This window comes from Triturus cristatus, chromosome 8 (assembly GCF_964204655.1).
Source record: "Triturus cristatus chromosome 8, aTriCri1.1, whole genome shotgun sequence".
Lineage (NCBI taxonomy): Eukaryota > Metazoa > Chordata > Amphibia > Caudata > Salamandridae > Triturus > Triturus cristatus.
This window is the reverse complement of record NC_140591.1, coordinates 813,498,029-813,512,616: the sequence shown is the minus strand read 5'-3', so window position 1 is coordinate 813,512,616 and position 14,588 is coordinate 813,498,029.

Genomic DNA, 14,588 nt, shown 5'->3' with positions numbered 1-14,588 from the left:
ATGACAAAGATCCATTATGAGCATGCCTTTGAGCCATCCTACAGACCACCCATTCCAGTTATTGGGAAAAAGGCGAACAAACTGTAATCTTGCCTCCTTTGTCTGCTTCAAAGAAAAACCGACAGGTGTTCTTTGACCATGTTAAAAATCACTAGGTGGCTGATTTTGTACAGCAGACCCTCTTGAACATCAAGAAGGATTCAGAGTAGAGTCTCTCAGAAACTCCCTACTTAGAATGAAATACCCCTGGAAAAGTGCAGTAACATCATTAGTTTGAGTACTCGACCAGGATATTTGAGCTTACTGTGTCTCCAGCTTTAATCAAAGAGTAGATGCCATGGAAGACCCTGATGCTGCAAATTCTAGAGTTCCAAATGTTCCAAGTAACACCATAGTTTATTATGAACCCCACATGAGTCAACATTTACTGAGATAATGCCTTTTCAAGAACTAACTCTTTATGAAAATGAACCTGGGTTCTGCACAGAGTACTTTTCACAACAGTCCTCGGTCACTCTACATCATTGATTTCTTCTTGCTTATCATTGTTTTCATGATAGGTTCCTGATACCAGAGTTGTCCTATTTTTGGATCGCTGCAGGAGTATTTATTTTCATCATGTGGCTGATAATGCTGATTATAGTTCTACTGCTCTTAAATGGACATTACATGCCTGAAAGAACTGTTCCACAGCACACGGTTCGAGAACTTCGACTGCATCTTTATTCCACCAGAGCTCATCAAGATCTCTGTACTGCAAATATTACAGCTTACCCTGTGCCCGAGAGCATAGTTTGATAAAGGGGTTCTTATCATGTCATGGGAACTACTGAGACATTGCAATTGCTATATGTATTGAAAGTTTCAAATAATGATGTGGTTATGCCAGGTTCTATTTCAATTGAGAATGTAAAACGTATGATGTACCACACACAATGAAGATACTTGTTTGCATGCATTTAATTACAAAGATATGCATTGATTTCATCATTATGCACACCATGCATTGCACTAATTACTATGCATTTCACTAGTCATCCAAGAGAAATATATTATTGCACACAGTGGAAGAATTGTGAAGCTCCGACCCTTAATAATTATCCAAATGTCTTAACAAACAGGACAGGTCTCATTGCTTAGCTTTCTATTTTACACAGTATCCACAACAACTCTTGAAGAACCTAATTACAACTATCAAGCTGATTTAGTCAGAGGAATTCAATTAGAATTTGGCCATACAGATATATGTTTATTGGAAGGCAAATATTGATGAGAAAATAATTGGAGGAACCAAATATAGGCACGTTCAAGGTAATGGAGACCTATTCCAAGCATGTATTACACCCAAAGAAATTATTTTTCTTAATTTAACTAAAAAGCAGACTACCTGTCTGGGATTGGACCTATGAAAGACCTTAAAAAGCCACTATACTAAAGGTAGATTGAACACTATTTATCAATTGGCAGCCCCAAATAAACATTTCATATAAATGCTACCATACAGAATAGAACCTATAATTCCTCACAGTTCCTTCCTGAAGATTTAGCCACATGGACGTATGATACCAATACATGCATGCATCATTACCTTTCCAACACCCCTTGCCCAAAAGCTAATTGTCCTGATCCCTAGTATAGCAGACATATGCATATAGTCATTCCTACATGTACTGTGAGTAAGTTGTGCCAATGTTGGTGAGCACATCCCAGTCTTTCGGCTGTGAAAGAGCATTTGTCCCTATTAAAGGAAATATGGACTTTTTTGATTTCCTCTTGGTACAACAACCCACTAGAACTAAACGATTAATACCAACAGGTATACACATCATTTACAATGTACGGAACAAATACTCCAAAAGAGAAGCAGCAGAAATAATTCAACAGATAGATAAAGAAAACATGCTAGTAGTTTTTAGGATTATTGACAATGGCATGCACACACTCCCCAAAAAATGTGTTAATTAAATAACATTATGTCTTCAGCATTCGATCTCCTTGAAGGAGATCTGGGTCTTTTGCAACAATGCCAGGCTCAGTTAAGAGCTATTATTCAATTACACTGGACTTTGAAGACTCTTAGATAAGGTTATGTGCCCTTGCAACTTATAAATGAAACAGCCATATTTGAGCCCCACAAATTAACGTTGATGCATAGAACAGTTGCTAAGAAGGAATCTACCGACACTTTGTTAAGCCATGAGCAAATGGATGGAATGCCTTTTTCTGTTAGCGAAAATCCGCCTGTCATGTGGCTGGTACACGGAGTTATTTATCCACTAATCACAACTTTCCACTTTCATGATAGCCCGAAATATAATCATATAATCATATAATATAATCATTGGAGAGGTGCCAAAAAATGCACTATTCACATCTGTTTCATTTGCAGAAAATTTCCTTTCACCTACATGTGCATAAATGAAGATGACCATGTGTTTATCAGTGGTTCCAGCTGCAGACATCCTCTAGGTCACTCACTACTGTGAGATTCAATATCTTTACCTGGAATGTGTAAACCATGGATCCCTGGGTTGAACTGTGTCTTATCAGTAACTCCCACTTTGTCCATCCCCACACACCACGCACTTTTAAATAATAATGGCTCTTCTTTAATGTTAACCAACATCAGCTGCTGTTGGTTGGAACCCAGACAAATTTATGTGATTACGGTTTCTAAAACAATATAGTGTTGTGGAAGAACTTTGTACCCACCACCTCAATAGGTAATCAAAGGTGTTCCTTAGCCTAGAATTGCTATGAAAGACATGCTTTGCGATAAAATTAGTAAACGTGTTGCAGTTGTACCTTAAAAAGAAGACCCTTTCACTTCTGCGCCAGCAAACTATGGGCCAGATGTACGACCTATTTTTGCATGCGCAAATGGGTTTGCGACCCGTTTGTGCATGCAAAAATACCAATGGGTCATGTACAAATCCTATTTAGCGAGTTGCAATTTATTTGCGACTCTCCACATAGGATTTGCGACTCGCTATTAGGAAGGGGCCGCCCAAGGGCGTCCCTTCCTAATAGTGACTTGCTACCCTATGTAAGAATGTTCTGAGACAGCAATTGCAGTCGCAAAACACTCACAATGTACCGCTTTCTTCAAGAGGGTGGTAAAGCACTCGCAAAAGGGAAGGGGTCCCTAAGGGACCCCTTCCCATTTATGAATGCAGGAGAAAATATTTTTTAGGGGTAGGCAGTGGTCCTAGGGACCACAACCTGCCCTTAAAAAATGAAACAAAACCGTTTCATTTTTCTTTTTTTGAATGCATCCTGTTTTTCTTTAAGGAAAACTGGCTGCATTAAAAAAAACTGCTTTATTCAAAAGCAGTCCCAGACATGGAGGTCTGCTGAGCCCAGTAGGCCACCATACCTGGGAGGGCCAGCAATTCCCAATGGTGTCGCAAATTGCGAGTGCCTCAGAAATGTTGAGAAGGCATGCAATTTGGGACCCCATTGGGAATCACAAACAGTGTCTCTGACACTGTTGTAGATTGGCATTAGCGACTCGCAAATTGCAACTCGCAATTTTTCACAATTTGCGAGTCGCTAATGCCAAAGGTCGTACACCTGGCCCTACGTTTACTTTTATTTCTCCTTGTTTTTCCTTTTTCTATGTAAACTGTACTCCAGCACACATAGAAAGAGGAAAACCTCTTATGATTGTTTTTGTGCGGGAAGGTTTCCGTTCCTGCACAAAAACAATCATCTAGCGACACCGGCACCCTTGCAAAATGGTGTAAAGATGCCTGTGTCGGCGCATGGCAGCCCATTGTGCACCAGTGCAGGGGAAAAGGACAGGAATGCGCCATATCTGATAGATACTGCACATTCCTGCCCTTTTCTTTTGCAATAGGGCAGCACAGCAGGAAGGCCTCTGAGGCTGCCCTAAGGTAAAATCTTGTAAATAAGGCACATTCCATTTATTGGTTTTATTTGGGTTATTCTTACTAAATAGAGTCTGTAGAATGATGACATCCTTATGCACTTGACTCAATTACTTCGTATTCAGACGTACAAGCTTGGGATGTCGTGAAGATCACAAAGTCAGACTCCATTACGAGCATGTTGTTAGCGGCTCTACCTTTGGCTCATCTACTGCATTTCATCATCTTTCGCAGGACTTGCAAAAGTGTCTGTTCAACCACACAATGATTTGCTAACACCTAAGGCGACACAAGTCTGCTACAAGTTCGCTGATATCTACATTTCATGGCATAACAGAAAAGTGCACAATAAACACGTAAAGTTAATTGAAATATCTTCCTCATGCTGGTTCATATGGGTTATGCTTTTGACTAAGTGGAATGTCCCCTATTGTAGGCTAAAAGTTATTCGTCACCCCTATAAAAACCCTATGAATTGCACACTGGTTCAGAGAGGTCTTGGTCCCATGTTATTGCAAGAGGTTCTGTCAGACTACCAGTCTGCTGCAGCATCAATTCCTAGGCTGAGAGCCGATCCAGAGGAGAGAGTAGAGGAGCAGGGCCCAGCTGCTGTGTGTTTTCCAAGGGAACACTCCCTCCCAGCCAAACACTGATAACCACAGCTTCTCCAGTGTGCTGAAACCTTTGAAGCAAGTTAGTTACTCCGTGCTCTCATAATGTACTGCATAGAAGTAGTCTTTCAGGTGTTAGTCTGCTAGGAACATTCCAATCATTTTAGAAATGTTCATATTATTCGCACTTTTAGTGAAATTCATCAATGATGTTCTAATTTAATTCTGTGTGGTTATTGTTTATGTACAAAGCAATAGAATGAGAGTGTTGAAATAAACAATTTTAAATTGATAGTGTATTTTCTTAGTGCAGTACTTGGATGTGCTATTCTAAAGAATGAAATTTGATTTGAATTGCCACTGCATCCTTGAACCCTTTACAGGACTGTTAGTAACCAGAAAGCACAGACACTACGTCAGCAAGTATGTGAAGTGGGATTGTGTGGGGTTACAATAACCTGAATTTTCACGCTCAAGCACTGGTGCACTGAACTAAATTCAGGCACTTGTGGGTGGGTAGGTTAAACATTGTAGAACTAGGCCATAGCCCTAGTTTACAAACACTAACAATGGATATCTCATCTGCCATTCAATTGATATTGACAACTTAGAAGGTTTGACCAATGAAAAATGATTACACAGTAGAATACAACTGATTTAAAAACACATAGCTGTAGTGAAGATAGCCGCACTCCAATTTAGTACCTCATTAACTCACAGAACTATATTTGGTGCAAAACCACTTGAATACAGCTACAACACTCTCCTACGCTGAGCACAGAATAATTCATTGTGACATATATCTGAAGTTGGAGTGCCCTCTTGGCACATAGAAAGTAGTCTGTGTCATAGTAAACATTAAAGTGTTAGCAACATTAATCATCTGTAATTCAGTCAACATGTTTCATCCCACGTCAGGAACTTCTTCATGACAGTTGTGTCCTAGTTGTTTTGTTTATCTTATTACATCAATCTATTTGTATTATCAAACCATTCATAGATTATTTAAGGAGGATATTACAAGATCACATCCTTCAACCAATTGAGGCATCCTATAGTTGACTCTGGTTGTAACAGAAGCTATACATCTTTCTAATGCCTTATACATCAATGCGTTTGTACGTGCATTCATCATCGGCCATGGCGCAGTGCAGATGCAGAAAATATGCTAACATGAGTCAAAACACGTTGGTTTATGTATAGATGATTAGTGTTGCTGCCAGTCTAATGTTTACAGTGAAACCTACAGACCTTGCTCATGACTACTACTACCATTACACTGCTTTATATGTGTCATGAGTACATCCCAGCTTTAGATATATTTGAGACTGTACAATATTCAAAGTACAATACTAACCAGCTTGGTAAGGGGGCATCTGGAAGAACAGCTATTCCTTTCTAAGCTAGAAAGAATTGCTGTTGTAATCAAGAACATGGTAGGAAAGCAGTAAGAGGAAGAGGTAAGCACAACAGGACTCATTCACAAGCCCCTTGCGCCACCACTGTGTCACTTTTTTATGACTCAATGGCGGTGCAATCAGTGTGTTGACACTGTGTCATATCTACAAACTGATACATTGGGTCCAATGCATCAGATTATAGAGCCCTGCGTCACATTGTACCTGCGCCCGGTAAAATGTATGCAGGGTGCATGTTTCCACACAAAAAAAGCCATGTAGAACTGTCAAAGTGAAATTTACAACATTTACAATATTTCACTCGGTCACCTGCTCAGACCAGGCGTAAGGAATGATGCTGGGCTTTTACAATGGGACTTGCCTTTGTGTTCTGACGCATTACTGGAGTTGAGTCAGTTTTACAACCAACTTCAGCGATGCGTCACTTTTGCACCAACAGATGTGTTAGAATTCCTGATGCATCTGTTCCTTGCGCCATGGAGCCCTGCATTTGGCGCAGGCACAAGAAAACCGACGCATAGAAGTTGATGTGTCAGTTTCTTGTAAATTAGGCCCCACATTTGTTAGAGAAAATGCACAATGATTACCTATAATGTGCCATCCTCTACTGATGGACTTTGGAGAAACAGATGTCACCCTTTTCCATAAATAATGGTGTTGGAACTGGCACTTTCTGGTTGGCTCAGGTGATGCCCTATCCAGGCAGAACCTACCACTCCCATCAGGCGTAGGTGATTACACTCACTGTATAACCTGTGCTCACCCTTGCGTTGCTTGGCATTGAGCATTCAGGCTTATCACAGAGGCAATGTGTAAAGCATTGGCACAGCACTGACTCACAATAAATACACTGAGCATCACAAAAGATACTCTACACGTGATGTATGTAAGTAACATTTGTATTCAACACACATGATAATCAACACAACATGAACATCATGTATTTCTGGGCATAAATCACACTCAGAAATAATACTAGCAGGACTAGGCCCAACCATATTGAAATGACATCAGTAGTATGCACACTTGGGAAATATCCTATTCTATCCCCCCCCCCCAGCACACTTAATTGGTGCAACACAATGTCAAACCTAGGCCCACCCTGGCAATTCTTATAATTCAATACCACACAGTTATAGAGTGCACACCCAGGTCACAACAATAGCAGAAATGTGTACATACAAAGGATTATGACACTTTTAAGCAGCACCGTGGGTCGAGGCTGCATGTGTAAAATCAATGTCAAACGTATTGTTCTTCTGGCAAGAAATCAACATGTAAGGCAACAATGCTGGCCAGTGGCATTAATCACAGGCGGTCTTCAGAATGTCGCTCCCACACACACATGCACACACACACACACACGCGCACACACACACGCACACACACACTCTCTAACTCAGCACCATTACACGGTGCAATGGATATCAGGCAGGTCAATACAGAACGCACTCGCACACATACATACACAGCGCCGTAATGCGGTGCAAGTGATATCCTTCAGGTCAATTGATAGCACACTACAGACCCTGGATCCCAAGCCACCCTCCACTCACCAACTCACCTGACTACCTTATCCCAACAGATTGGAGATAACCAGCCTTCCCCCCGGATACTAGGCCGCACACAGCCAATTCGAATTTTACACAATGAAGAGTTGCAAGCTTAGTATTTACCTGGAAATGAGGCATAAAGTCTGGTGCGCATCTCTCCAAGTCGCACCAAACACTTCCGATCACACATAACACCAAATTACAAATTCTGTACCTCCCTGGAAATGATACACAACGTCCGGTGCATGTTGATACGGGTCACACCAGACAATACTGGTCACACACACAAGCGCAAATTCAGCAGTGACACATGAGGTAGAATGAGACACTACTACGAATATGCCCTCACTTCCGAGGGTTGCAACCTGTGAATCAAATACTGCACACAATGAGCATGCAGTTGGTGCATCGCACAAGAGCGATGCAGCATGATTGACGAAGTGGGCCATGTGGGATCCCGCAACTGGTGATATCACTTACCACCAACAAGACGCTTATGCGTGCTGAGGTCCCCACGATGCAAGGTCCCAACACCTTAGATGTGGGAAATGCTTTTCGGGCTCCACGAAAGGCAATCCGGTCTCCAGGCACCAATCTTATTTCCTCTCTCACACAGTACTACCAGTTGGGATTCAGCGGACAAAGTGGGCACTTAAGAGGGCACTGCTCTCCAGGTGTCACAAGTAAATGGTGTGGGTCCCTTGTGGGGGGTCTTTAATGTCCCTGAGACCTCCACAAGAGAACAGGGAGCAAGCCAACAAGCCCTTGGAGAGCACTCTTCAGGGTGCCACACAGCAGCAGGTAGTCAGCCCAGGCCAGCCTTTATTTAGGAAGGGTGCACGGTCCCTTCCAATGACAGTAATCCTCCTTCTGCACATCAGATTCCTCTGGCAGTGTGCGCCACGTAGTACCAGGTTCTCCATTGACTCAAGACTGAAAGCCTGCAACTATCAAGGTAAGTCATCACCAACTGTTGGTCAGGGTCACCACAAAGCTGGCAATGCCATCACGCCAGTCCCCATCAAAAGCGTCAAACACTACTATCTCGAGTAACGATGGTCTGGAGTCCTACACCATTGCGAAATCAGCCAACAAGAAGACCCAGCAACTAACTGCTAACCTGGCTTACACCTGAACTGCGGCAGCGAGAGCATGTCTTGACCACGACTCATCCACCCCTGAGGTTTGTGCGAGCGACTGGGTACTGGCTCCTCGGTGGTCTTGCAGCTGCCCCACGTCGGCTCACATGCAGCCCCAGCGCAGCTCACAAGCAGTACTGTGGCAAACCCGTCAAAGGGCCTCGAACAGACGGGAGAGTTGGACGAGACATTGCCCCACCGACAGGTTACCAGATACAGCACAATAGCCTAACAGAGACTTCAGTCGATCCAGCAACACTTTGTGTACTTTCACCATGAACTCCAACCATGCTCTTGACAGACCCCGTTTAATGAACTGTTAGTACCTACCATCCTCAACGTAAGTGAAAGGGAGCCACCTCAAACCAAGAGACATGTTTCCACCGGCATGGTACGAGAGGAAGCTGACGTCTTCAAGCCAGTGTTCGTGTCCTGACCCACTCAGGTTAAATATGAGTGCCAGCCGAGATCGCCCTGCTGCAGTCCGAGTCACCAGCCCCTGTCTGCTGTCTTCCTGCTGCCTGACACGAGAAGCTGATGGACCCTGTGGTGTATAGTTAATTGTTGTTTACCCCGACAGGTTGGACTAGTGATTGTTTTGTTTTCATTACAAATTGGGAGGAATGTTGTGTCCTGCTGGACATTTTCTAGTGTCTCAGCAGACACAGAGTTTGTTAAACACTCCCTTGGAGGAGTGGGCACACATGCATTCCACACCCATCCATCACAGGCGCCACGAGTGACGTGAGCCTGTTAATAAAAGGGCCCGGGTGCACATGCTCGTGGCCAGTTCCAGTACCACCACTCACTGTGTCTGTGTCATCATTACATAGTTATGTGGGCACATATTTATTGTTTATGTGCAGGAAGGGGGACCTTCCTGCACATAAACAATCATAGGCAATTTGCTGTTTCTAATGGAAACAGCAAAAGCGAGGAGAAATAAAGCATTTCTCCTAGTTTCGCCTGTTTAAGACCAGGTTTTCCCAGGTCTTTATTTGACGCTGCCTCCTATTTATGCTGCCCTTTTAAATAGGTGGCAGCATCAAAATCAATGGGTGTTGCTAACGCCCACCGCAACACCCACTTCCCACCCCTTTCACGCTAAGCATAGCGTGAAAGGGGGCATTATGTACGAGGCAGTGTTAAGCCACGCTGCCTTGTAAATAAAGCGAGGCCCCTATCGCCATCACAACGTCGCTGAAAGTGACGCTGCGATGGCGATAAGGGCCTCACCTTATTTACAAGGCAAGCTTGTAAATACACCCCAGAGTTTGAGTAATTTCTCATAATTTTGCACAAGCTTTGCAATCTTTCATGAAACTTCTTAAACACAACTTAGGGGGTTTCGTTCACCTCCATTAAAAACATTTTTTTTAGTTCTACTCTAAAAAGCAAAGCTGATGACTTTCTCAAAGTTTGTCTCACTAGTTTGTGAAAACGTCTCTATACAAACACCATCTGCCTAACAAAATGATGTGTCCGTCTGTAACGCAACTGGTGCTACATAAAATGTATCCCTTCCCCCAAAAAATTATGATAATACATTGCACTAGTCTAGTTATAGTTACATATGAAATTAAAATGAAAACTTAAAACAATGCCTACTCAAACAAAAGTAGGGAATCATCAACTATTTCCTGTACCTGTTGAAAATGTGAATTTCATGACAGGATCGGGCATAGATGAGTTAGCCTCTGAGATTGTCGCTCAAGGCATGCGGAGAGAAACCCTGTAAGTAAATAGCAAGCTTGCCGATGGTCGGTCCCTTGAGAAATATTGAGGATGCGCCTCTGTTCAGCAGGGAGAATACATTATCTGCGTTCAGTGCGCGCGCTGGCAGAGAACGTCGGAGCGTACGTACTGAACCCTGACAGGCACGTCAGTCGAGTGTTCAATACGCTAGGCTTGGTTTCCAGCGTCATGCTGGGCTGCGCGCACCTGAGGTACAGCTACGGGCGTCTTATGGTCTCAGCGATTTATTTTCAGGACATTTACAAACAGATCACCCACGGAGGCAGGGCCAATGCCGAGACAATCCAATTACCACGTTATTGTTACAGAATGGCCTGTTAATTTTTGCTATAAAATGCAGGTGATCAACCAATTCGGGTCGAGACTTAGCAGCTAGAACTCCCGACTATGGCGCTATGCGGCAAGGTTCGAATAACGGCCTCGGCTCACGATCCTGTGATTCTGTGCACATCACTTAAGGGGCATATTTACAATCCACCAGAGCATCACTTTTTTTGATGCTGGGGGGGCGGGGCGTAGTGCCATTTCCAATATTTACAAGGTGGGCGGTAAAGCACTTAGTAAAGCTTAATGCATGCAGTGGGTGCTGCTGTGGGCGTTCCACCGCAACACCCATTGCTTTTTGATGCTGCCCCAGATGTACGATGAGGTGTAAATCTGTGGCAGTGACAAAAACTAACGACCTGCAAGAGCAGGCGTTAGAATGGCACACAAGGAGAAATGCTTTTATTTTTCCTCGTTTTTGCTGCAGCACATATAGGGGCATATCAGCAACACCCGGCGATAATTATCGCTCAGCACTCTTAGCGTGAGGATAATTATCGCCGGGTAACATGGATTTTTATCGCTGAGATAGCGTGCTATTAGCAACGCTTATCTCCTCAGCGATAAAAATCCTCACGCTAACTGCCTAACGTGAGATTATCGCTGGAAACCCAGCGATAATCTCACGTAGTGTGGCGTTAGCTTGCTGATAGGGACTCACAAACGGAGCCATGATATCCACCTTCCATAGGATATCATGGCTAAGTCAGTCCTGAAGCAGGCGTAAGGAAAGTAGCGATAACAGGGGTTATCGCTACTTTTCCTGACACTATGCTTCATAGCGTGGGTCTTGATGATAGGAGAAATGTCGCTTAGCGACATTTCTCCTGTCATGTTAGGTCAGGAACGCCCACTTTGCATCTCATTAGAGATGCAAAGCTGGGCGTTAGGAATCCCCACGCTAAAGCAAGGCTTCACGCGTTAGCGTGGCCTTGCTAATTAGGCAATAAAATTATCGCAGCTTTTCGGCTGAAAACGGCCGCAAAAGCGGCGATAATTTTTTATCGCCAGCTTGTAAATATGCCCCATAAAATGTAACAAATAGCCATTATGGATTCTTTATGTGAAAGAAGTGACACCTTCCTGGACATAAACAATCATTTCCTGCAACACAGGCATCCTTTATAGTGCAAGGTGTCTGCGTTAGCGCTAAGCAGCAAATTTTTGCGGTAGAGATAGGGAAATCACAGGGGTGCACCGTATTGTAGTAAATATGGTGCATCACTGCATTTTGAAAGTGTCGAAGCGAGGCACTGCCAAATTTGGTGTTGCTCCACGCTCCAACATTTTCTTGTAAATATGCCCCTTAATCTCTGCATTTCGAAAAGCGATTGTGTAAAATGTTTTTGCTGTGTTAAAACATCTAGGTCTAGCTATAGAGTGCTCTAAATCCGTTGGGCAGAGTTTGCCTTATACATAAAACTTAAAAGGTATTTTTCCTCTTCCTAACAGAGCAGCTTTCCTGCTGTAAAGTCTGCGACTATACGATAATGTACAATTACTGATGTCCTTAGAGTTTGGGGCGTCGGATTTTCCATTTACCATCAAAGTGGATTTTCCTCATTTGCCAAGCAGGCAGTTGGAAATCTGCCACTTCTCTCTTTAGGCAGCAAAGGTGTCTCCACCGCAGGATGACCCACTTTGGTGTAGAAATATTTTTGAGGACAATCTACCAGTGTTCATTAATGCTGGTGGAATTTTTTGCCAGCAAATGAGGTCACTGGTAATGTCCTAACCTTTTGGGGTACATTGTTAATGTGTAAATATATGCCACTAACTTGCTGCTAATTTTTCGCCAGTATTCCAGACACACTATGCTCGCGGTTCCATGAAAGTCCTCACCCATTAACTCCACCGAAATTAGTGGTGAACCAGTCACAATAGAGCGGACGGCTGAACCCCAACCTTACGTGGCAGACTTAACTCAGATCTTTACAAGACTTGTGCCAAAGACAGAGGCGCCTTTGCAACCTGGAATACCTTAAAAGGGAGGTTATACTCTGTTGTTTTTTATGTAAGGATGGTGTATAGGATGCAAATAATTCCGAATAAAATCCTATTGTTTTTGGCATCTGAACAGGTTTGCCCATTTTCTTTTAGCCTAACATTTTGATACCTTAATACAAGACTTCTGGCTCTCTAGTAAGTGAAACTCATCACACTGTTGGCACACTATTAAATATGTTTGCGTTTCCTTAATGTCACCTTCAAGTTGTTCCTTTCCCTTGCCTGCTTCTGTTTCCGTAGTAAGGCCCTGATTACGAGTTTGGCGGTCCAACCCCCCAACCGGCGCAGCTTCCAGGACATCACAGCGCTGGCGATCTCTCTCCCGCCCACAGTATTACGAGTTGTGCTGTCTGAAATGCTGACTGCGCCCACAGCTCTCTTCCTGTAGGTTCTGCGGTGGTCTGCAATGTTAGCATTGTTTCCTCTGATTTCAGGTCTGCAGTGTACCCGCTGAGCCTATTACGACTCCACAGTCGTACTAGCAGTCTCCCAGCTGCCGACCACTGTGGTGCCCACTCAAAAAAAACACCCCAACACTGATAATTGGAAGGATTATAAACTAAACAGCTGCTGTGGTTTGACCAAGTGGACACGCCTACAAAGAACACCTTAAAAATCACCCCGTCCCTGACCAGTATTCTTTGCTTCTCAACTGCAGCCGACAAGACAGGCACCACCGTTTTGTGCATTTTGAGATAAGGCAGCTCTTTTGCCATCTTCCCATTTAGCACTATCCACCACCTGTAATTTTTCTTTTGCATCTTTTTACCTGTATCACTTGTTTGTTTTACCTTTCAAATAGTCACTCACATTTTATTTTTTTATCAAACCTTGCCCCCCCAAAAAACACGGTTCACTGAGGCTGAGTTGACAGTCTTGGTGGATGAAATCATTGGAGTAGAACCCCAACTTTTTGGGTTCCCAGGTCCAGCATACTCCTCTCAGTAGGAAAACAGAAATGTGGTACAGGGTAGTCAACAGAGTGAATGCTTTTGGTACCACCCTGTGCACTCAGAACGACATAAGGAAGAGGTGGACTGACCTCAGGTTGAGGGTGTGTACCTGATACAACAACCACCAACTGGAGGCTAAGAGGACTGGCAGTGGCCCTCCCAGCACCTCATTACAATTCTTTCCCTGGGAGAAGAAGGTCTTGGCCATCCTGCATTCTGAGGGCTTGACAGGAATAGCTGGGGGAGTGGACTCTGGTAAGTTACACTTCAATAACTGTTACAATATCACAATGTCCAGTTTGTTCCAAAGTCTGCTTTTGCTATTGTGCTCTCTATCTACTTTCCTAACACGTAGTACTCAAAGTATCTGAGATGTTGTTTTGTCTGTGTCAATGTCTATTGTTGCATATAAGAGCACATGTATCCAACTCCATGACATGTCACATGTTGGAATGGTGTCTGTAAGTGGATAACCATAAAATATGATTCCAGGAACCATGATATGTGAGAAAATGCGTGTTTCCAACAGGTATGGCACACTAACCATTTGCCAAGTGTCGGTAAACTGAGATTGAAGTGAATACAACTACCATAAGGCCCTGTGACTGGAACTCTAATCAAGATGCTAGATTCCTTTTGCCCCTTCTCACTTGTCTCCCATGTCGTAACTCTACTTAGATATATGTCTGAATACTTTGCTGGATGGTGTCCTGGTCTCATCAATTGAAACTAATGATGGCATGAGTGGCACCCTAACAAATGTGTACCCCTAATATATGTACACCATGAAGGAAACTCAGCTGATTAGCAGTGCCAGGTGACCCCTTGACTTTGTACACCTCACATGATGAACAATTCTAAATATATAACTAAGCTGTGTATTTGCCTGTAATACGCACATCTAATGAGGATGTGGCCTAACGGTTAGAGCCGTCAAC